Source organism: Brachyhypopomus gauderio, unplaced genomic scaffold, assembly GCF_052324685.1.
Source record: "Brachyhypopomus gauderio isolate BG-103 unplaced genomic scaffold, BGAUD_0.2 sc133, whole genome shotgun sequence".
NCBI classification, from domain to species: domain Eukaryota; kingdom Metazoa; phylum Chordata; class Actinopteri; order Gymnotiformes; family Hypopomidae; genus Brachyhypopomus; species Brachyhypopomus gauderio.
Window position 1 is genome coordinate 189,311 of NW_027506954.1, and position 25,371 is coordinate 214,681.

General features: G+C 43.7%; 1 long non-coding RNA gene across 1 annotated transcript in view; it reads left to right on the forward strand.

The window, feature by feature from the left end:
- Nucleotides 1–17,414, forward strand: part of LOC143499425 (uncharacterized) — a 74,256-nt gene extending 56,842 nt beyond the window's left edge. The window contains exon 2 of the long non-coding RNA XR_013126066.1: nucleotides 15,986–17,414. This is a non-coding gene — a long non-coding RNA (uncharacterized LOC143499425). The remainder of the gene's footprint in view (nucleotides 1–15,985) is intronic.
- The last annotated feature ends 7,957 nt before the right edge of the window (nucleotides 17,415–25,371 follow it).

Here is a 25,371-nt window from a genome sequence, read left to right on the forward strand (position 1 = left end):
AAAAATGGGTCTGGACTGACCGACGTGATACAGACTTGATTTTAACGTCTTTCTGACGTTGCATGTTTGTTGGGATAAGTTAAATATTTATACATATACTCGAAATTATTCACTTTTTTATCACATTATTTAATGGTTGTTTATTTTCAAAACGCCCAATCGTAACGTCTTCACGTTCTCTCATGTTTAACACAAAAGAACTTCAGTCAGACAGATATTTGTTGTGAAATGAAGTTACAATTTCAAGCATTTTCAAACACAAAGCAACATTCATTTGTTTGTTTATAAAAAAAAATAAAAAGGCTTTAAAACGGAAATTAGCACCGTATCTGACTTTGGTATCGAAAATGGTATCGAATTTCAATATTTTTTTAAGTATCGTATCGAAGTTGCAATTCTTAGTATCGTGACAAGCCTAGCAGGTAGGCTACCAAACTCCAGTGAAGTGCATTGTTCTGTGATGCAGACATACTACTGAGGTCTGCTGCTGCTACCGCTCTGTATACCAGTGTTTAATTCTGTGTGCACGATGGACATTAAAGACGTGCCTCTGCGACCATCGCCTTCATCTCCCTTTCTCCTATGTCGATTAAAGGTTACTAAAGAGATGATGATCACCTCGTAGGTTGAGGAATGTTGTTTGTCATAGACATCTTTGCCAAAATTATTACAACTAAAATGAATGTCTAATGTATCCTTATAACCAAATCCTTCTTTATCTCTAAATAAATCACCTTTGTCAAAGTTTATCACTGTTTCCTTCCATATCATCTGTTATTACTTGTATTCAAAAAACACCTGAGACACAATAATCTCTCCAGCGTGTACTGGATCACCACTAGGGAAGCGCCCAGATGCCCAAACCACCTCAACTGGCTCCTCTATATGGAGGAACAGCAGCTCTACTTAGTGGAAACTCATTTCAGCAGCTTGGATTCGCAACCTCATTCTTTCGGTCACTTCCCAAAGCTCATGACCATAGTCACTGTGTCCGTGGCAGCATTAAACACAAGATATCAAAGACAGAGGTCTCTGTCTGATCAAAAAGCTATTTTTAACATAAAGTGATGAACAGAAATTATGTCTATCCATTAGATGTTGATTAGGTAACATTTTCTCATCTGCTAATCACTTTCTCTCACCTGTTCAGTCCTACATAGATTTCCTCATCACTTGCTTTATCTTTTTTCTTGGTCTTTATTCCTCCCACATTTTTCTCCTCAGTGTTTACAATATGCTCTCTGTAACTGACCAGGATCATTGGTTTAAATTAGGGGTTGGGAACCTTTTTGACCGAGAGAGCCATGAACGCCACATATTTAAAAATGTAATTCCATGAGAGCCATACAATGCAAGTTGTTGACCGGGGGGGGGGGGGGGGTTGTAAAATGGACACGAATTAAGTGTTATATCACGATCGATTGATCGCCAGTGGTTGGTGCCAGAGCGAACTAGTAACTCATTGAATCACAGATATGGATCTGAGGTAAATAAACTAGATTTTTTTGCGGCGTGAGAAATTGGAAGTGTGGCGTGAGAGCGTGTGAAAACGGTCAAATGCGTGTGTCTCACGCTCAATGCAACCCTGCAATATGACCAACCCTTTTAAAGTATAATAGGTCTCGGAAATCTTTTTTAATAACGTTGTTAAGCTGTTGCTAACTAATGATGAATAAAGAACTTCTTGCCAATAATGCGACTAATGGTTTTGCTGATGGCTTTGTACGTGGTGAGGTTAAGCTTCATGCAGGTGTTGAGACTCCCATCCGTTAAACGTGATCATAGGTTGGTCTTAATGTTTTTTAGATGTGAAAACGACTGCTCACATGCATACGTAGAGCCAAACATTCTCAGTACAGCAACACTTACACGCTGCAGTGTGTGTATGATGGGAAGCGCGTTCCAGGTTTGGACAATCTGGTCCGCGATTTATGTTCGCTAGCCAACTCTGCTTGCTGTTTTTCCAAATCTTTATTCAGTGACTTGAACTTATTCACCCACATGTCTGAGGCCTTCAGGTCAGCAGCTTGTAGCTCAAAATCTCTGACTGAGACACCGGGGATGTAACTCAGGTCAGCGCTGTCCACTGCACACTCGGATGGGTGATAAACTTAAAAAGACGAGTACGCTCACAGAATTCTCCAGCGTGCGCTTTAAATGACTGCAGAAGTGATTGCCACCCGCAAACGTGAGTGACAAGAAATTAATGGATTGAAATACGTTTATATTTTAGCATTATTATTTTTAGTAAAAAATTGTCTCCGAGCCATATGCACCCATCGAAAGAGCCACATCTGGCTCGCGGGCCATAGGTTCCCGACCCCTGGTTTAAATTCACTGGATTGATTGATTTGATTTTGGTTTTGTGTGTTTATGTATTTGTGTTCTGTGCATGTTTGTGTGCGTTTTGTATTTGTGTGGTTGAATTTGTCCTGCTGGGGATGCCGTGGATTGCACGGGGTGGAATGCCTATAAAGGAAAGGAGTCACAGGTGGGCGTAATGAGACGTTGCTGTTTGCAACAAGCCTAGATGCGGTGTATTGCGGGTTTGCATTGTCAAAGAAAATATTGACGCCTGTGTCTAACAGAGTAAGGCAATCCATGTTTTGCAGTCCTTGGTCAGTGCAGCGAGGTATGTCTTTGTTTGTATGGCTTATATATGGTTGGTGTGATTTGTATGGAGTGACTGATGTCTTGTTTGTATTTTCTTCAGTTTTCACGGCGCTATGAGGTGAAATAAATGAATGACATTTATGCTGTGATTCAAGCAAAAATAAAGGAAACTTAAGCGCCTGTCGAGACTCTCTTTTTGGGATCCAAGGGTTGCTACATGCTCTGTTAACCAAGTCTGGGTAATTTTGTTTGTTTTACTATAGCTCTGTTTTACATCTCTTTTCATATCATATTCCTATCATATCTTTGCAAGACTTCTTTTCTGCACCTTAGAAATATAGCCAAACTTCGTTCCACCCTCTCTCTGTCTGATGCTGAAAAATTGGTCCATACATTTATCTCTTCTAGGCTGTATTACTGCAACACACTCCTTATTGGGATTTCTAGCAAGAGTCTCCAGAGACTGCAGTATATCCAAAACAGCGCAGCTAGGGTACTGATGAGGGTACAAAAATATGAACATATTACACCTGTATTGTACTCACTTCATTGGCTTCCAATATCTGTATGCGTTGAGTACAAGATCTCTCTACTCACACACCAGTGCCTTTATGGTAATGCCCCTCCATACTTTAAAGAGTTACTCACTCCACTGGCTCCATCAAGGTCCCTCCGGTCTACAAACTCAAATCGCCTTTTTATCCCCAGATGTAAGCTCAGCACTATGGGTGATCTGGCTTTCTGTTCGGTGGTCCCTCGACTATGGAATACTCTCCCCAACCATTTGAGACTACCGCAGACCATTGACTGCTTTAAAAGAGGACTCAAAACTTTTCTTTTTAGAAGAACCTATGATTCTAACTAACTCGCTAATCACTTTTTATTATATTTATACTGTAATAGTTTTTATGGTCATGTTTTAGGTTGTAGCACTTTGAGATTTACCTAATGTAAAGTGTGTTATAAATAAAATGAATTATTATTATTATATGTTTTCTAATGCATGTTCCTTTATGACTACCCGATCAACAGACAAGCAATTCTTTTGATTCAAGGGAACTATTCCTAACTTCAGGTAGGCGAGAAATAATAAAGCAAACATAGGGTTCTGTAGAGACTTTATTATTTTCAGTTAATATGTGAGGGTCCTTGGTACATACTGGTCATGTATTCAGGGACTGAGATTTCAAGTGTCCAATATTTCATATTGAACTGCTGAACATTAAATTCTGTGAGTACATGTGTGTGAGCACAGGTTAAGATATCAGGCTGTGTAAGAACCAACAGACAGAGATGGAGCAGAAACAAAACCAAACCCAGATGTCGAGGGAGCCATGGGGAATAGTATTTCAGTGGCATTGTCCTTACTCTTGCATTTGTATTACTTCAGACTGGATCATAGAGTAAATAAACAATGCTTTAAATATTCAATGTTTTTTTTAATGAGAACAAGTTGCCTTTTCTTTCATTTCATTCTGTCAGATAGTAATTACACATTTTTGCAATCACAATCCACTTTGTAGTGGTACACTGCATACACACCTGTCCAAGTACTCAGTCCATTGTGTGTTTCGTGCGTGTTTGTGTCACGGTCACGGCTCCAGACCCTTCTCTGTGGGCGTGCCGCTACGTTGTCTGCGTGATCACGAGGGTAGGTGTTCGTCACCTACTTCAATCAATCAATCAATCAAAGTTTATTTGTATAGCGCTTTTCACAACACATGTTGTCACAAAGCGCCTTACAGGATTTAAAAGGTTAACAATACTACGGGTCCAGAACCCTAATGAGCAAGCCAAGGGCGACAGTGGCGAGGAAAAAAACTCCCTAAGATAGTGGGGAATAGGAAGAAACCTCGGGAGAACCAAGACTCAAAAGGGAACCCATCCTCCATTGGGCGGCCCGTTAACACACAGATTACACAAAATACAGATAAATACACAAGTCACACACAAATCACACAATCAGACTAAGTAAAGGTAAAAATGAAAGTTCTGGGTTATGATATTGTCACTGTAAATGTCTGTTGATGAACGCCAGGCTTTCATTCCGTGTCGGAGCAGCGATGCTGGTATTGTAGGCTCCGACTGCAATGTTACTCTCCAGGTGAACCTCGGAGAAAAGATACGAGATGTAGTAAATATGTAACAGATTAATCAAAGGCCAAACTAAACAGATGAGTCTACTTAATGTGCATTCGCATAACGTCTTGTGCTCGTCTTTGAGTTTGCTCGTTCCGTGTGTCTGATACATGTTGCTCGTGCGCGATTGCGCAACTCCTGCAAATAAAGCAGTAACGTTGTTCGTCAAAGTCCAGGATCCGTGTCTCATCCTTCATGCTGCACCCAGCGTTACAGTTTGTTGTTGTGCCATGCCCCTCGTTAGTTTTCCCTGTGTTAGTGTTGTTCACCTGTGTCTTGTTTCCCCTCGTTAACATCTCTATATAAACCTGCATGTGTTATTCTCCCTTGTTGGTCTTTGTGTCTGTATGTATTTGTCATCGTGAATGTGTCATATGTGTTGTTAAATGTATTAAATGTTCTGTGTTCACAGCTTCTCTCAATGTCCCCTCCCTCGCTCACCGTGACAAGCTTGCACTAACAGATTTGTAAACAATGTAAACATTTTAAACATGTGTATACTATTTCACAACTGTAGACTGTATAGTTGTACAGTTGCCAGAGAGGTGGTGATTGATCTTCGAGGATGCCCCCACGAGGGATGAGATCCCTGGCAGAGCTGGGAACCCCACGAGAAAAGTGAAAGTACCTAGTATCTAGGGAGTAACGTCACCACCCGATCTCGTGGACCTCAGTAAGTGGAACTATTTAGTATAGAGATTTTAAACTTTTTTTTAAATATGTAGTAATTCCGCCAGAGTCTGCCCGGAGGAAGTTCTTTGTAATGAGATAGGGATATAGAGAGATATCGCCTACAGGTCTGGGACTCAGCCAAGCTGCCTGACACAGTCTGGGATAAAACCTAGCCAGGTAGAGCACACTTGTTAGGTGTAATTTAAGTGAAAGGCTAGACCTGGATCGAACAGAGAAGTCCAATAGGGCCGGGAGACCTGTTTGCTTCATTGTTATGAGAAGTGGAACCAGATTTTGAGAATATTTTAAGACATGTTGAAAGGACCATTGTTTGACTTAAAAAAATTATTTACCAAATGACCAGAGATGATTTAGAAGATGTAACTGGACATATGGAATTCTGGGCTAAGTATTATGGGTTTGGTTCAAAGGGAAAACTGAGCGTAGACTATTTGCGCAGATGAGTAAAAACAGAGCCCAAGAGCGCAGATAAGAAGGCATGCAAATACTTTGCTAAACATAAAGCAGACATGAAAGAAAAAAGCTAAATGTTGGCTTGAAGAAGCCGAGAAAAGACAAGCTCAGCAGGTAGGGCTTAAAAGATGTACTAATAGGATTTCTCAGTGTGTCATAGCTGATCCCGACCTCGATGCTGCCCCACCGAGACCGCCACCGCCAAGGCCGGCTCCAGCTATTCCAGTCCAACAGCTGCAAGCCCCGATGCTGCCACCACCAGCCCAAGATCTACCGCTCCCACTGTATCCAGGACGCCAGGCAATGAAATGCGCCACCTTCCCACCGTCTGCCCCGCCGCCAGCTTCACCCGTGGCATCGCACACAAGAAGCCATGAACAAAGAGAGGTGATGCTGGAACTAGCCATCTCGGAGTGTGCAGGGACCTTCCCGATGGCCGAGGTAGCAGGCCCCGCAAGAATTATTATGGTCCACCGTCACTGGATAGTGGACGACATCATGAAGGCGGCGGAGGGCCTGGGCAAATCAGCAGATGTGGGAGGACGACGCTTTGGAGAAGAACTCATGGCTTTCGTTCAGTCCTGCAGGCCGACCCAATCTGAACTGAGATGCCTGCTGGTGATCATGCTTGGCCCCCAGTACAACAGAATAGATAGAGACTGGGCACCAAGAGACGTTCGACACTACTGACCCGAGTGGAAAGCTCCAGCAGCCGGACAGGAAAACCCAAATTGGCCCTACAGAGAGATGATAAGGTGCCTGGTTGCGAGGCTGGAAGCTGCATACCCAGCCACTGTCAACACAGCCAAGATATGGAATGGACCAGCAGATGTCAGTCTCTAAATCTGTGCAGGTTAAATATGGTGTCCCACAAGGGACAGTCCTAGGACCACTTCTATTCACACTGTACATGTTACCCTTAGGCGAGATTATGCATAAGCACGACATCAGTTTCCATTCCTACGCAGACGACACTCAGCTATATTTATCGGCAAAACCCGATGATTTAGGCGCAAACAGTAAAATTGAGAAATGTGTAGAAGAGATAAAACATTGGATGGCGTGTAACTTTCTAGCACTAAATCCCGATAAAACAGAATTAATAATAGTTGGGTCTAGGGCTGTGAGAGACAAGATACATAATGTAGCATTGAATCTACATTCTTTTACTATAACCCCCAGCACAGAGGTAAAGAACTTGAGCGTCACAATAGACCCAGATCTCTCGTTCGATACACCTATTAATAATATAACTAGGGTAGCGTTCTTTCACTTGCGCAACATTGCCAAAATTAGAAACATATTAAATACTAGTGATGCAGAAAAACTAATCCATGCATTCATATCCTCTCGTTTAGATTATTGCAACAGTCTCCTAGCTGGATGTTCTGGTAAATCGATAAACAAACTCCAGCTGGTTCAGAACGCAGCAGCACGAGTTTTAACAAAAACTAAAAAGTTTGATCACATTAGTCTCGCACTATCGTCATTACACTGGCTGCCAATTAGATTCCGTATTGACTATAAAATACTTTTATTAACATATAAAACGCTGCATGGCTTAGCTCCAGACTATCTTAGTGAACTTATTGAACAATATAACCCAGCGCATTCACTTCGCTCGCAGGATGCAGGGTTATTAACTGTTCCTAGGATCAAAAAGATCACAGCAGGTGGAAGAGTCTTTTCTTTTAAAGCTCCACAATTGTGGAATAATCTTCCTGCCTCTATTCGGGACTCAGACACAGTCTCAATGTTTAAAACTCGATTAAAGACTCATCTGTTTAGTTTGGCCTTTGATTAATCTGTTACATATTTACTACATCTCGTATCTTTTCTCCGAGGTTCACCTGGAGAGTAACATTGCAGTCGGAGCCTACAATACCAGCATCGCTGCTCCGACACGGAATGAAAGCCTGGCGTTCATCAACAGACATTTACAGTGACAATATCAAAACCCTGAACTTTCATTTTTACCTTTACTTAGTCTGATTGTGTGATTTGTGTGTGACTTGTGTATTTGTCTGTATTTTGTGTGTTAACGGGCCACCCAATGGAGGATGGGTTTCCTTTTGAGTCTTGGTTCTCCCGAGGTTTCTTCCTATTCCCCACCATCATAGGGAGTTTTTCCTCGCCACTGTCACCTTTGGCTTGCTCATTAGGGTTCATTATTGTTAACCTTTTAAATCCTGTAAAGCGCTTTGTGACAACATGTGTTGTGAAAAGCGCTATACAAATAAACTTTGATTGATTGATTGTGGGAAGCCCACCTGAGAAACAGCTTCCTGATGAGCATGAGAGGGTCACGCTAAGCACCATGAAGGACTACTTGCAAAGAAAGAGAAAAAGAAAATCCAGAAGCAGAATGACATCCAACAAGAGGCTATGCTGACCATGGTGCAAACCACCCAACACGTGCTCACTAGCCAAGGAAGAGGAAGAAGAAGGGGTGACTGCAATTGTTACAACTGCAGAAAACCAGGTCACTTTGCAAGAGACTCTCCTGAAAATGAAGTGAAGACACTGAACAGGAGAATGAAAGCTGGAGATTGACGATGTAGGGGTTTCACCTACTAATCCTTTAGAAATAGATATTTTTTTTTTATCAGTCTCATATTCTAGTATTTATACCACAACCACAGCGTTTAGTTATCAAATAAGTGTAATTAATGGTTTGGTAACTGAAGGATTTAACTATTAATTCTTTGGAGGTTTTGGCAACAACCACTTTTGAATTATATCAACACAGACAATTTAGCGAAAATAAATGATACATTTATTTACAACCAACTATTCTAAATCACAAACAGGATCAACAGAGATCAGTATATTTACAGTGAATACTCAGCATCTAGTGTGTGTGGGGGTGTGTGTGTGTGTGTGTAGAAAGGGGAGGAGAGTAAATGTGTGCGTGCGCGTGTGAGGAGGGAGTTGTAGTCTCTAAAGAACTAAAATGGCACCGACTTTAAACAGTAGAGCAGCGTGACTGTATGTTAATGAGCTCAGCTGGTTTATTCCAACATGGTCAGAACAAAGGGTAATGGCGCTGGCTTAATAACTAAAAAATAATGTGTATCTGAGAATGGGGAAGACTATCAGTTATCAGCAGAAAATAGACATGGAGAGATCGCATGCAAGGTGGAGAACGCTGTGTGTACAAATCTTAATGAAGTTTATGAAAATAAAGTTTAACACAAACATTAAGAATGTATTACCAGAAAACCTAGTTAACGTTCAAGTTCAAGTAACTATGCCCATTTATTAAACTAAGCCCAGCGGTTAGACTCTCACGTGTTGAGGATTTTTGGGTAGTGTCGTCGTCCTCCCTGAATTCTCCTGGAATTAGGAGGGAATTTCCACCACAGGTTCCTCGTTGATAAAAAGCGACGCCATCCAGGTGTGCTGGGAATCCTCCTTCTGGTTATGAAGTCCAGGAATGTGAGTCTCGTTCACGGTTTAACAGGGAATTGATCGCCTTTGTTTCAGTCCGTGTGGCCGCGTCATCAAGCTTGATTGAAGTAGTTCGGTGAATCTGTTGGTTGATAGATTACACCGTAACTCGGGCTCGTTAATGAAGTTTTACGACCTTCGGCTGTTTGCTGTTAGTCTTACCAAAGTTTGCGTGCTCTCAATAAAGAAAACCGGCGAGAGAGAAATGGCGGACACTCTCTTTAATAGGTCTAACCTCGGTGTCGGTCAAACCAGAGATAGAGAGAAGAATGGCTGATCAGGGTATTTAAATACCTGGATACCATGTACTTTAGACACACCCTTGCTTTCGTCAAAGTAAGCTTGTTCAATGTGTTGCCAGTGGTACTGTCACCTGCTGGTTTAGCATGGTACCTATAACGGGCAGCGGAGAGGCGGGACAGCACAGGACCACGAGGAGAAGACAACAAAAGGAAAGTAACTGGTTTAAATGATCATTAGTAACTGGTTTAAATGAAAATTAGTGGAGGGCTGCAAGGCTTGCTCAAAATAACATTAACAGTAAATGGCACCAAAGTGAAGTTTTTAATAGATAGTGGTGCCACCCATTCAGTTATAAATAATAATAATAAGAGCCTCTTCGATGTAAATTAAAAAATACCACATTTGGACATAAACTTTAAATTTCAACTTCATGTCCATTAAATGTTATGGGTTGTGATTTAATGTGTAAACTGGGATGTAATATCAGTAGCAGGCCTGAGGGGGTGTTTATGGAGTGGGAGTTAGCTGTGTTGGGGTTCAGTTATCAGCAGGAGTTCCACTGTATGTTTATGAGCTGCAGTGTGCAGGAGGAGAGTGTTGGGAGCACTTCATGTGTGAAGTGCGTAGTTTGTTGCTTTGATCACCGACGCTGCTTTCTGCCGACGCTGCTTTCTGGAGTGTTTTTGCCTGCTTTTTCCCTATCAGTTTGCTTACATTTGATATATCTACAAATACTTTGTGGATATATTTTTAACTCCGGCTACAACAACCTCCACAAGCCATCGAAAGACCTTTTTGACTGAAAACATCTTCGACATTTCGACATCTTAACCGAAGTTAAGTATCTTCGTATTTCATCATGTCTGAGTCGCTTGTTGCTTGTGTTGAGTGTGGCATGTATAGCTCTTCTTTCATCAGTAGTGATAATAATTTTATTTGTGTGAAGTGTAGATTAATTATTAGTATGACGGAGAAGATCTCGCTATTAGAGGAGCGCATCCGGGCTTTAGAAAGTCCTAGAGAGTTTGTAGCAGCTAGCGTAGATAGCGTAGCAGGCCCGGGTTGCACAGCCGTAGCTAGCGAGCCCTCAGCTCCAGCATTAGAGCCCTCGCAGCGGGGTGAATGGGTGACGTCTCGGCGGCATAACCGCAGGGCTGAGCACCGTTCGTCTCAGGTTCCCGTGTCAAACAGGTTTGCCCCACTCAGTAATACACTGACTGAGCGACCTGTTAAAAGAGCTCTGGTGATAGGAGACTCACAGCTCCGACATGTGATCGTAGCAACCAGTTTAGAGACACCAGCGGCCATAGTCAAGTGTATCCCGGGGGCTAGAGCGCCTGACATCAGGGCTAATTTAAAGGTGCTGGCTAAACGTAAATATTCTAAGACACGTCGGCACCAATGATGTGGGATTGAGACAGTCTGAGATCACTAAGGATAACGTTAAAAGAGGTGTGTGAGTTAGTGGGGACGATGTCAGACGCCGTAATATGCTCTGGCCCCATTACAGTTTGGCGTGGCGCTGAAACCTACAGCAGGTTATGGGCACTACACCGCTGGATGTCTAAATGGTGCTCAGATAACAAAGTGTGTTATATAGATAATTGGACACGTTTTGAGGGCAGCCCTGGCCTTTTGAAGCGAGACTGCATTCACCCCTCTTGGGAGGGTGCTGCTCTCATTTCCCATAGCATATCTGCTAGGCTTAATAGTGGTAGTGTAGGAGTAGTTAATGGGGATTGACAAACCAGAGCCGAGGCCAGTCAGCAGACAAACAGACTAAACCGACTGTCTGCGAGCTGCAGAGAGACGTCACCTAGGTCACACCAGATTGAAACTGTGTCTGTTCCTCGAGTACCAAAAAATAATTCTCGCAAAGTTAATAGACAAAATTTAATCAATGTTAAATTCAACTATGCTCCCTCAGAGAGCGGTTTAAATCTGAAACTAGGACTACTAAATATTAGATCCCTGTCATCTAAAGCATTGCTTGTTAATGAAATGATTACCGATCATAATCTATGCATGCTTTGCTTGACGGAAACCTGGACCCGACCAGACGACTATATGGCCCTAAATGAAGCTTCTCCCTCTGGCTATAGATATGTCCATAACCCCAGTCCAAATGGTCGAGGAGGTGGGGTCGCCAAAATATATGACTCTGATATAGGCATTTCTCAAAAATTTGGCTTCAAGTTTAATTCTTTTGAACATCTCATCCTCACTGTATCTAATGTTTCAAATTTAACAACCAACAAAGCGTCGCAGTCGTTTTTGTTAATTACTATTTACCGCCCCCCTGGTTCATACTCTTGCAGTTTGTAATGTTAGTTGATGGGCGAACACTCGCGGGGAGATGGATGCTGTTGGGTAGATGGGTCGTCCCAAGGCGGGACGAGAAGCAGGACCTAGTGCTACACCGGGGACAAGGCAGAAGAGCGAACATTTACCACTACATTTACCAGATCGTACATTTTTAATTGGGTGGATTTAATTGGGATATTAATGGTTTCAATCGTTTTCATATTTTGCGGTAAAACAGTTACTGCTGTCGCTACAGCGTTGAACACTGTCAGATCTAACCACAAGCTCTTGTGATAAATAGGTAGATAGATGGGCCTATTAAGTTCGCGTCAACCCCGTGTAGTTAACGGTGACATAAAATAAGAAACAAGATTTTTTTTTCTAGTGTGTCTGTAGTTGTAACTGGTGAATCCAGGGACGTGTGAGGATCACATTCGCACCAGGGCTGAAAAGGTTGAAGATGAAGTTGTAAACGCTTGTCGTTTGAGTCTACCCTGTGCTTTAGCCCAGGTTAGAAAATAAAAACACGTGAACCTGGTATTTTTACACTCATTTTCGCCGCTGATGTATTTATTGGTTCATTAAGACGTAATGGTTTTGACTGAGCCATCCGGAATGGCGAGAGCGGCTTCTTGCGTTTACGGATTGCGTTTACATTGAATCCATTGACATGACAGTCAAAAAAAAATTTTTTTAATGGATTTTACTATATTTTACGGAGCCCGTAAGGTGACATCATGTAAAAAATAAATAAATAACGCGTGGCCACGACTTATTAACGCGTGGGAACGAGATACTAACGTCGCCTTTTACACGCGGCAACAAAGTTTATTTTTTCACAGCAAAGCAAGCAGATCCCAGGGATGTTCGCGAACTGACTGCCCAAGGAAGGTAAACCTGGCTTTATATAAAGTAATACTTAATTATCTTGTTCGCACAGCAGCAGCCACCCCCAACCCCCCCCCCCCCCCCCCCGTTGCAGTATACCCATGACGTCACATGTCAAACCCCCCCCCCCCCCCCCCACATGTCAACGCCCCGTCGCCGTATCCCCATGACGTCACATATCACCCACAAATCACAAAAATAATTCCATAACCAAACAAAAGTTACAGGTCTCCAAATCCCCCCTCCTTTTTTTCCTTTTTTTAACATCAGGACCAGAACCTTTCAATAAAACATGTTTAGAACACAAGGAATCATGAATATGGATAACAGTGCAACATATTAGGAACAAAAAAGAACATGCTATCTCAGAGTAGAAGAGACAGACAGTCCAGCACCACAAGTCAGAACTCAATTGCTTGTCAATTGGCGTCGTGGTCTAAGGTTATACGAGTGTGTAACAGTGAACCCGAAACTGGTCCCTGGCATCGGACTAGGGCCGTCAGGATCAGTAGTAGTGTCGGTGTCATTAACTAAGTCTAGGCTTGTGTGAATGTCAGAGGTGACCGAGTGGTCCACCCTGTTTCTCAAGTCATAGGAGTGGGTGGGGGGCACATCACCGTCCTCAACAAACATATCAGCAAGAGGCTGTGACAGCACAACCTGACTAGAGATACAGCATCCTGGGTCATCTCATCCTTGTGTACCCTCAATTGTTGCCTGTTCAGGCATTTCAAGAGCTGGCTCTAGCTCGGCATGGAAAGCAGGCCTCGAACAACGGTCCACCACACTACTAGGTGTGTTCTCTTGGCCAGCGGTAGGCTCTGATCCGTGGTAGTCCTTTGGCTGGGTGCGAGGTATGGAAGACCATGTACGGAATGGTTGGAGATTAACTACGTGAACCACACCCATGTCCATACCATCCTCCGTCGAGAGGCGGTAGTTCACATCAGATAGTTTCCGAACTACTTTGTATGGACCACTATACACAGGGGCTAGCTTAGCTGCCAGGTTCGCTGCAGCATCGGAGCGTGGGTGGTTCTTCAACCGAACCAGATCACCAGGTTTGTATGAGACTGAACGGCGCTTACAGTCGTAATAATGTTTCTGTCGCTCGTGACTCGCCTTTAGGGAAACCAGGGCATGGTCGTGAATCCTTTGTACGGCCTCTCCAGGAGTCTCAGGCTGGTCTAATGGGTCAAATAGGTCATCAGTTTAGGGCTTTGTCAAGAGGTCGAGTGGAGTCATCAATTCTCTGCCGTAAAGCATTTTTGCCGGGCTAAACCCTGTACTCTCGTGAGGTGAGGTACGAAGAGCAAAGCACATTTGGGGAAGGAACTTATCCCAGGTGTTATGCTTGTCGCCAACGTAAGCTCTGATTGCAGTTTTCAGGGTGCGGTTAACCCTTTCTGTTGCATTGGTCTGTGGATGATACGCCGTCGTGAGGCGGTGTTCCGCTCCCAGGGCTCGCACAACATGGTTAAAGAACGCACTCATAAACTGTTGTCCTCGATCTGAGATCAAGTATTTCGGGGCACCATGTCTTGCAAAAATGTCACTTTGGAATTTACTAGCTGCGACCTGAGCCGTAGCTTCTTTCACAGCAGACACCTCTACCCATTTGCTAAAATAGTCCACAAAGACTAAAAGGTAGGTATTTCCTGCTTGAGTACGTGGTAGAGGCCCGACAAAGTCAACACCCGCTACCTCCCAAGGCTCCTTGGCGTGCACAGGAACAAGCATCCCAGCGGGCTTCTGCTGTGAAGGCTTTGTTAACTGACACACAGGACAAGAAAGGACATAAGACCTAACGTCTTTTCTCATTTTTGGCCAAAAAGAACCGCAGTTTCAATCTGGCTAAAGTCTTGGCGAATGGTGGTCGGGTGGTCGTGATAATAACTCAGGAGCGTCTCCCTCAAAGACTCCGGCACAAACAACTTTAGATCGCTCAGTGGGTGTAAGCTACAGCTGTGTCCCGTGTCACGGTAATACAGAAGGCCATCGTAAGTAACAAACTTGTCTTCGCATGCATCGTCCTCTTGTAGGTCTTCCAGTTTTTGTAACACCTTAGCCACTCCTGGATCCTCCCGTTGAAGACGTCGAAGCTGATCTTTGTCAGATAGCTCAATGAGTGGCTGTGACTTCAAATCCAGGCCCGCTACAATGGCATACCTAGGAAGTACATCTGTAGGAGTAACCTCTGCATGTAGCAGGTTCCTGGATAAGGCATCCGGCACTGCGTTTTGAGGACCTGGCTTATGTGCAACCCGCACATCAAAATCCTGCAGCCTGAGGCACCACCTGGCCAAACGTCCGGAGGGATTGGGACGGGACATAAGCCATTTGAGGCTACTGTGGTCAGTGTACACAGTTACCGGAAGCCCCTCAATGTACGGCCTGAAGTGCTCAAGGGCCCAAATTACACCCAAGCACTCCTTTTCTGAAGTAGAGTAGGGCCTTTCTGACTTATGCAATTTTCGACTGGCATAGGCTATAGCCATCTCTCTTCCAGCATCATCACGCTGCATTAGAGCCGCACCTAGTCCCATGTCACATGCGTCAGTGTGAAGACTAAATGGTCGATCAAAATCTGGGAAATTTAGGACTGGGGCTGAGGTTAGGCTAATCTTTAGAAAGTCCATTGCTGCCTGGCAGTCGCCATCCCACACGAACGGCATGTCGTGTCGGGTGAGAGCAAACAAGGGCTCTGCATGTTGCGCATAGTTGTGAATAAACCTGCGGTAATAACTGGTGAGTCCCAGAAATTGTCTCACATGCTTAATATCAGCAGGCACAGGAAACTTCAACACAGCATCAACCTTGTCAGCATCTGGAAGGATACCATTAGACGACACTTTGTACCCCAAGAACTTTAGCTCATTCCGGCAAAACTGGCACTTCCCCAGTTTTAGAGTAAGTCCTGCCTTCTCCAGCCTTGCAAAGACTTCTTTCAGGTCCACAAGGTGCTGCTTGAACGTTGGCGAGGCAATAACAATGTCGTGGAGGTATACTGCACAACATTTATAGATAAGACCCGCCAAAACAGTATTCATAACCCTCTGGAAGGTCGCAGGGGCGTTGCAAAGCCGAAAGGGTAAGCTTCCTGCTGCTTCCTGCCGACGCTGCTGCGGAGCGAATTTTGAAATTGTTTTTCTAAAGTGTACTAATCTGTTTACGTGCTAATCTTTATTTTTTGCCTTCCTAGATAATTTTTTACAGATAGTACTTCCACCGTCAAGACGGGCAGCTGAATATTCCGGCCGCTGATCAACTTTCTGCTTCTAAAAATCAGCTAGCGTAAGTTTGTATAAATCGGCTAGACACGGTAAGTGTTTTGATTTATTCATGGCTGGTGTTGGTTTGTTCCCGTGTTCGGAGTGTGGCATGTTTGGTCTAGACCCTTTCGCCACTGATAGTAATAGTGATAGTATTTGTGAGAGGTGCCAGTTAGTTACTTCTCTCGTGGCGAAAGTGGAAAGCTTAGAGCGACGCGTCCACTCATTATTGAGGGATAGAGAGACAGGGACAGGGTCAGTAGTAGGTGTGGACGCGCCAGGGAGAACTAGCGCCTCCGCGACTCCGGCGATAGAGCCCTCACAGCAGGGCGAATGGGTGACGTCTCGGCGGCGTAGTCGGAGAGCGAGGGCTGCAGCTACCGCTAACGCCAGCGCTAGCCCACCAGAGCACCACTCACCGGTTCACGTGTCCAACAGGTTTGCCCCGCTCAGTGTTACACCCGCTGAGGAGACTCTGGTCATAGGAGACTCTATAGTCCGACACGTGAAAGTCGCTATTCCTGTAGGGGCACCAGCGGTTACAGTCAGCTGTTTACCGGGAGCCAGAGCGCCGGACATTAGTGGCAACCTTAGACTGTTAGCCCATAAACGATTCTCTAGGATAGTTATACATGTAGGGGCCAACGATATACGTCTGCGGCAGTCAGAGGTGACTAAGGCTAATGTTAAAGAGGTGGTTAAATTAGCCCAGACGATGTCCGATGCCGTAATCTGCTCTGGCCCCATCCCAATGCGGCGCGGTGATGAGCAGTACAGCAGGCTCACGTCGCTAAACCGCTGGATGTCAAAGTGGTGTTCAGAAAATCAAGTGGGCTTTATTGATAATTGGAAAGAGTTCGAGGGCAAGCCTGGTCTTTTAGGCAGGGATGGTGTCCACCCCACCCGGGATGGCGCTGCCCTGTTATCTTGCAGCATAGCCCGTAGTCTTTTAGTTAGTGGGCAGTGTAGTACTAGGAGCTGCTGACTAACCAGAGTCGCGACCAGGCCGCAGACTAACGGGCTAAACCGTCTGTCTGCGAGCTGCTTAGAGGCGTCACCAAGATCCCATAGGATTGAGACTGTGTCTGTGCCCCGGGTTAAATTAAATCATAAGAAAATAGTCCGTCCTAAGTTTTTAACTAATATTCAAACTTCACATCCAATTATTACCTATATGACCGATCTGAAAATTGGATTAATTAATATTCGATCACTCAACTCTAAAGCAGTTTTTATGAATGAACTTATAACTGACCAGAAAATTGATATTTTATGTCTAACTGAAACGTGGATTCAATCTGGTGACTATTTATCTCTAAACGAAGCCACTCCTGTGGGATATAGTTATATACATAAACCTAGATTGTCAGGCAGAGGAGGAGGAATATGTATAATATATCGTGATTGTTTAGAAATTCATCAGAAATACTTGGATATCTTTAATTCATTTGAGATGCTGTCTATTAATGTAACTAGTCCATCTGAAAATAAAAGTTCATTTTCCCTAACAAATGTATATAGACCACCAGGGCCTTACTCAGATTTCTTAAAAGATTTCACAGATTTTACAGCAAATTTAGCAGTTAGTAGTGACAAAATAATAATGGTAGGAGACTTTAACATACATTTTGATAATGCGGAGGATCCACTGACAAGGGCTTTTACTTCTATATTGAACTCTGTTGGCATTACACAAAACGTTGTAGGACCCACACACTATCAAAATCATACCCTAGATTTAATCTTAACGTTGGGTATTGACGTAGATAATATAAATATACTCCCGCAAACCGTAGCTATCTCTGATCACTATTTAGTCAAATTTGAGATTCATCTTAACATAAATACCCGCCCGTCTCCTCGGCAGTGTATAAAGCGCTCGATAAATTCATTAACATCAACACAGTTTATTGAAGCCCTCCCTGATTTAACTGCTCTAGCCCACTCGCCATCCTATCCAGGAGAGTTAGACAGTCTAACCAACTGCATAGAGAATACCTGCAGATCAGCTCTAGATATAGTAGCTCCACTCAAATATAAAAAGACTAGATCTAAAAAACTTGCTCCGTGGTACACTGACCAAACTAGAAACTTAAAACAAATAGCACGTAAATTAGAGCGTAAATGGCGATCTACTAAGTTGGAAGTATTCTACTGTGCCTGGAAGGATAGCATCATTGACTACAAACGGGCACTCGCTAAAGCACGCTCAGCATACCTAGCCTCACTGATAGAGAAAAATAAAAACAATCCTAGATTTCTTTTTAATACTATTTCCAAACTTACAAAAAATCAAGCAGGCGCAGAACCTCAGATTCCAGTAAACCTCACTAGTAATGTATTTATAGATTTTTTTGATAATAAAATAGAGAATATTAGACAAAATATAAAACCTTTTATTAGCAATACAACTGGTATGTCATCTGGTTTGGTTGACATCGATTTAAATCGCATACTGGGAGAAAAACTTGATGCTTTTCATCCACTCCCACAATCAGAATTAGAGAAAATAATTTCTTCCTTAAATTGTGCTACCTGCACACTAGACTCTGTTCCATCAAAGTTATTAAAAGAGGTATTACCAGCGGTAACTGAACCTCTTCTAACTATAGTTAACTCATCCATTACAATAGGTCACATGCCCAAATCATGTAAATTAGCAGTTATTAAACCTCTGATTAAGAAACCAAATCTTGATCCTACTGTACTATCTAATTATAGACCCATTTCAAACACATCATTTATATCTAAGATCATAGAAAAAGCTGTTGCCCAGCAATTATGCCTATATCTGCATAGGCATCACATATTTGAAAAGTTCCAATCTGGTTTTAGGCCCCATCACAGTACTGAAACAGCATTAGTTAAAGTAACAAATGACCTCCTCCTTGCTTCAGATCAAGGTTATGTATCGCTGTTAGTGCTTCTTGATCTTAGTGCAGCTTTCGACACAATTGATCATAGGATCTTGCTAGAAAGGTTAGAACGCTGGGTTGGAGTCTCTGGCACAGCCCTTTCATGGTTTCATTCTTACTTAACAAATCGCTATCAGTTTGTAGAGCTCAATAATATTCCATCCAAACGTACAAAAGTTAAATATGGGATCCCGCAAGGCTCCATTCTAGGACCACTATTATTTACATTATATATGCTACCATTGGGCACAGTTATAAACAAACATGGTGTCAATTTTCACTGCTATGCAGATGACACTCAACTTTACATATCAGCCAAACCTGATGACAAACTCAGTTTAAGAAAAATTGAGGCCTGTGTAAAAGATATTAAATGCTGGATGTCTCTAAACTTCCTCCAACTTAATGAGGACAAAACAGAAGTTCTTCTTCTGGGCCCTAAGGCCTCAAAACAGAAAATTCCAGATCTAATGCTTAATCTCGCAGGCTACCCCATTACACCTGGCACAGTAGCCAAAAACCTAGGCGTCATACTCGACTCTGACCTATCATTTGATAAATACATAGATAATACTACTAGGATAGCTTTTCTACATCTTCGTAACATTGCTAAATTAAGAAATGCATTATCACAGGATGATGCGGAAAAATTGGTGCACGCCTTTGTTAGCTCTAGATTAGACTACTGCAATGCACTACTGTCAGGATGTTCAAATAGGAATCTAAATAAACTTCAAATAGTTCAAAATGCCGCAGCCAGGGTTCTGACCAGAACTAGAAAATTTCAGCATATCAGTCCAGTCCTATCAGCCCTGCATTGGCTCCCAGTTAAATTCCGTATTGACTTTAAAATTCTTCTATTAACTTATAAAGCATTGCACGGGCTTGCTCCTGAGTACCTTCAGGAACTTATTTCCTATTACGAACCCCCACGCCCACTAAGATCACAGGGTGCTGGTCTTTTATTAGTTCCAAAAATTAATAAGGTAACAGCAGGGGGAAGAGCCTTTTCTTGTAAGGCCCCCCAGCTTTGGAATAATCTTCCTAAATGCGTCCGGGACTCCGACACAGTCACAATCTTTAAGTCTAGGTTGAAAACCCACTTATTTAGTTTAGCGTTTGATAATTAATATCCCCCTTAGATAAAAGTACAGATCCAGGGGTTCATAGACAAAGGGTTTTATGGTAGACTGGGGCGCTGGTGCTGTCGTCCTGTCACTGCTCGTGGTCACTCAAGTTTGTTGACAGTGCAGTGGACGGATGCCATTGTCTCAGAATACCCCCAAGCCTATGTTACCTTCTGGTTCTGCCTTTTTAGCTAGGCTGTAATAATTTAACTAAATGCCGGAGTTGCTGCCACACTCCGGAAATGTTTATAATTTTACCTGTCCTGTATATGTCCTCATACAGAGCTAATTTTCCCTGTTTCATTTCTCCACATGGCTGCCCGCCTGTTTGAGGAATAATGAGATGAGGAGACCAGCGATCCATCCTGAGCCAGCCACCTCCTGCCTAACCGGATGCATACATCATGATGGACATTATTACATATTTTTCATTTTCTTTCACTTCTTTCTGTCTAAATTGTTGTTGTTGTTGTCATGGTGACCGGTGTCGGCCAGAGGAGGATGGGTTCCCCCCCTGAGTCTTGGTTCCTCTCAAGGTTTCTTCCTCATGCAAAAAACTAGGGAGTTTTTCCTTGCCACTGTCGCCTTTGGCTTGCTCACTGGGGGCTAGGACTCGGCACTTGTAAAGCTGCTTTGTGACAACAACTGTTGTAAAAAGCGCTATATAAATAAAATTTGATTGATTGATTGATTGACCTTGAATTGGAACAGGCCACAGTGGGATATAAAAGCAGTCTTGGGCCTAGAGCTTTCCTCCACTCCGACTTGCCAGTACCCACGGGTCATGTCTAGCGTCGAGATGAACTTCCCTCGAGCAAGAAAATCGAGTGATTTGTCTATTCTTGGCAGAGGATACCGGTCCTTTACAGTCACCTGGTTGAGACCTCTATAATCTACACAGAATCTAGCTTCTCCAGAAGGCTTAGGAACAATGACAATCGGTGACGACCACGGCCCAAAAGCAGGCTCAATGATGTCGTCGTCGAGCATTAACTGAATCTGCTCCTCAATGAGCTTCTTTTTAAGAGGGGAGGTGCGATACGGAGGAAGGTTTATAGGCCTTGCATCACCGGTCTCAATGCAGTGAACAGCCACAGTAGTATGACCTATACGAGCTGCAAACAGTCCACTGAAATCTGACAGCAGATTTCCTAGTTCCTCCTTCTGCAAAGAATTTAGGTCTGCATCATCAAGGTTAACAGAGAACTTGGCAGGCTGTGAGTAAGGTAGGTCCGGTCCCTCCAACAAGCACAAAAAATTAGCACTTGGGAGCTCATCGTCAGACTCCACCCCAACAGGCACATCTTGCGTTCCAAGAATAACTGTTCTACTCGGGACATGGATGGAAATTGAAGCTCGGATCATGAAATCCATCCCCAGAATAAGAGGGGAGGACATTGAAGTCAGGATCACAAAGCGCTGAAAGAAGCGCTGGCCTTGGAACCAGATGGGCAGCCACGTAGTACCTACAGGGTCACAGTAAGCCGAATCGGCTAACCTCAGTGGAGGAGCTGCCCATGGCTCACATTTTATGTTTCCAGATATGTCTTTGTCAACATAATCAGCTAACACAGCAGACAACGAGGCACCAGTGTCAAGCGTTGCCGACACAACTCGGTCCTTGAGTTTTACGCTCACCCAGAAAGGTGTGTTCCAGGAAGCATCAGAGGATGTATCTACTACATGCCCTAAATGATGTTCTTCAGCAGTGGAAGTCATACGGTTTGTAGACTCGCTAGGCTCCCCTGAGGACTGTTGGGACACACGCTGATGTTGTGCCCCACCTCTCACACCCCTTGGCGTCCAGTTTTTCTTCCTAAATTGCTCACGATCCCCAAATTGTGAGCCTGAACCACCCTGGTGTTGTCGGGACAGCTCAGCCACACGTTCCCTATCGCCCATATCCCTCTGAGAAGATTTAGGGTTACACTGAGGACAAGTACGAGAAGTATAACCAGGTAAAGAGCATTGGAAGCAGACAACAGTCTTGGTTGATTTAGTAAGAACAGTTGGAAGGCTACTTGAGTCTCTGTGTCCGAGTGCAGCATGTAGTTCGTGTGCACGTAACAGAAGATCCATTACTGACGATATACGAGTGCCATACAAAGCAATGCTGTATTTTTCTTGAGCATGTTTGCAGATTAGATCGACCTGGTCTATTTCAGGAGGAGGATATCTGAGTTTCTTGAATTCACTCAACATATACGCCACAAATGTCGGAAGGGGTTCATCTGGGGCTTGGAAACAGTCAAGAATACCCTTCCAGATTCTCTCCTGGTTGTCGGAGGGTAGAAAAGCCTTTTCAAAGAGATCAGAGAAGTCATCCCAGCTCTTTAAGTGGGGTTTGAGGACTTGGAACCAATGACTAGGTTCACCAGACAGAAAACGTGGCAATTCCGTTAAAATCTGTACGTCAGAAAAGCCCATGTTTTGTTTAAAGCAGTCTACAGCACGCAACCACTCCATTGGCGGAATTCCTGTGGAACCATTAAACCTTGGCGGTTCCATTTTTGAGTGCTGCAACAGTGAAGTCAGCACGCGTGAAGTGCTATTTAGCACAGCAGAATCGGATATGGCACAACTACCTGAGCACTGGTGTGCACTGCAGGACGCACCAAGCCTAACCCCAACAGGAGGTGAGATATGTGGGTGATGTGTAGCAGGGGAAGAGTCCCCCTGGGAACCATGTAGGACAGAATTCACATAATCTCCAGGCAGGCCAGATATAGGAGTAGATGCAGTGTGAGCAGGCACATGTGGTGTGGAAGTACTCAGAGGGGCAGACCACGTCACACCCTGACTAGAAGGAGTAGTCCTAGAGTCAGTCTTTAACTGTTTTAATATTTTAGTCTGAATTTGTAATGAAGACTCAAAACAGTCCCGTAATAGTCCCATTTCCTCATGCAATAACTGAACTCGCCTTTCTAAAGCATTTGAGGAGGGTGCAGCTACGGCTGCAAACGTCTCATAGTCGTCAGGCAAACGAGCATCAAAAGCATCCATCTTCCAACGACATGCAAAACGGTTCGACAGTGACTAAAATACACAAAACAGCGATTATAGTGGGTGATATGTCAACTTAGATTTAGAGAATTTTCCAGTTACATACATATAGGCATATAACCACACAGACCACTCAACATCAAAAACACGATAAGTGCAATAAGAACAAGGTAACACTCAAAATAGGAACAGTCTTACTTGTTCTTTCCTGGAGCACTATACACCTGCCTGCTGAGTTGACACACACCTGTTTCTGACACAAAGTCCCAGCGCAAACAGTCACAGGAGAGTCCGCTCACGGAACGCCAACAGTAATCTTTGTCCATAAAAAAACACACGAAAAGTCACTCCGAAGCCGCACCGATTCCTCGTAGTGTCCCGAACAACGACATAAAATGGTCTTGCTTCACCCACGGCGTGGCCAGTTGGGTTGTTCTCCAAAAGTGAAAACATGGCAGCAGTGAATAAACTCGCCAAAAATACGGCAACGGGTGGAAAACCCCGCCAACTGCTACGCGCTGCGGCAGCGGCTAATTGGCTTGGGCAGCATCAGCACAACAGTCCGTAGAAAAACAGCAAAAATATGGAAACGAAGTGTGTATACGGTATACCTTCCAAAATAGTTCTCCGCTTGAAGAAAGGTCCTTACAACGTTTCCCGCTACACAAAAACAGTCTCCTCGTTGAATAATGTGGGCAGCCGTAGTCCGTAGCAAACCTATGAGGCTACCGTTAGCATGCTGAGGCACAGCATAGCATAGCAGCCAAGCTAACCGAGCCAAAAGTCCGCGAAGCTGAAAAACTCCTCAGGTATCCACAAAATAAGGACCAGGAATCGTCGGATTACAGCCGCGAATTTGATTAAAAAATTTAAAAAAATAAACGTGCAACTGGACGCGCAATAATATAAAACGGACCCAAAAAACGGGTAACTAGCTGATGCACCAAACGATGAAAAAAAAGGCTAGTTAGCGGCAGTTCCCGTCAGCACTGTATCGGAGGGCGCTAGGAAAAAAACGCAAATGAAGCGCCAAAAGATGCACAAAGACAAAAATTTATGACTAAATGTTAAAGGCCTCAGTATCATGGAGTTCGGGCACCAAATTGTAATGTTAGTTGATGGGCGAACACTCGCGGGGAGATGGATGCTGTTGGGTAGATGGGTCGTCCCAAGGTAACACGCAGGAGTCGGCAGGTGTAGTATAATGGAGACCTTTTATTGGGCTGGACACCCACACAACTTTCATTACAATCCGAATAGAAAGGCAGAACATACAGGCTACAACCCAGAGCATCCACCATGTGCGCATAACTAACCTCTCTTCCCGTTCTACCCTACGTTTTTGTGCGCATGCCCAAGTCACTTAAAGTGACCGTTACAAGTTCTTGCAGGAGTTTTCAGACTTCCTGTCTCATGTAGTGCTATCAGCCGATAAGGTGATTATAGTTGGTGATTTTAATATCCATTTTGAAAATCTGTGTGACTCTTTTAGCATACATTTTCAAGCAATTCTTGATTCAATGGGTATCACTCAGAATGTGGTGGGTCCTACGCATAACTGTAGTCATACTTTAGACTTGGTCTTGTCATTTGGTATTGACATATCCAGTTTAGCAATTCTTCCTCAGAGTGAGGCTGTTTCTGACCACAGCCTCATAACGTACGAGTTGTGTTTAACTGACTGTATTCATCGGCCACCCCGCTACCAAATTAAACAAACTATAACACCCAGCACCATAGCCGCGCTCACTGATATTTTACCGGGTCTGACAAACACTGATCCACCTGTAGCTCCGGAAGGACTAGAGCGTTTCACCGAGCACGTTGAGACTTCCCTGCGTACAGCTTTAGACAAGGTTGCGCCATTACGATATAAGAGAGCCACTGAGAGAAGAATAGCGCCATGGTACAATGAGCACACGCGTAGTCTCAAACGAGCCACGCGGATCCTGGAGCGTAAATGGTGAAATTCAAAGTTAGAAGTGTATAGACTATCATGGAAAAGCAGCCTTATTGAATATAAGCATGCCCTCCATACGGCAAAGTCCTTATACTTATCGGCCTTAATAGAAAAACATAAAAACAATTCAGGACTCCTTTTTCAAATCAAATCAAATTTTATTTATATAGCGCTTTTTACAACAGTTGTCACAAAGCAGCTTTACAAGTGCCGAGTCCTAGCCCCCAGTGAGCAAGCCAAAGGCGACAGTGGCAAGGAAAAACTCCCTAATTTTTTGCATGAGGAAGAAACCTTGAGAGGAACCAAGACTC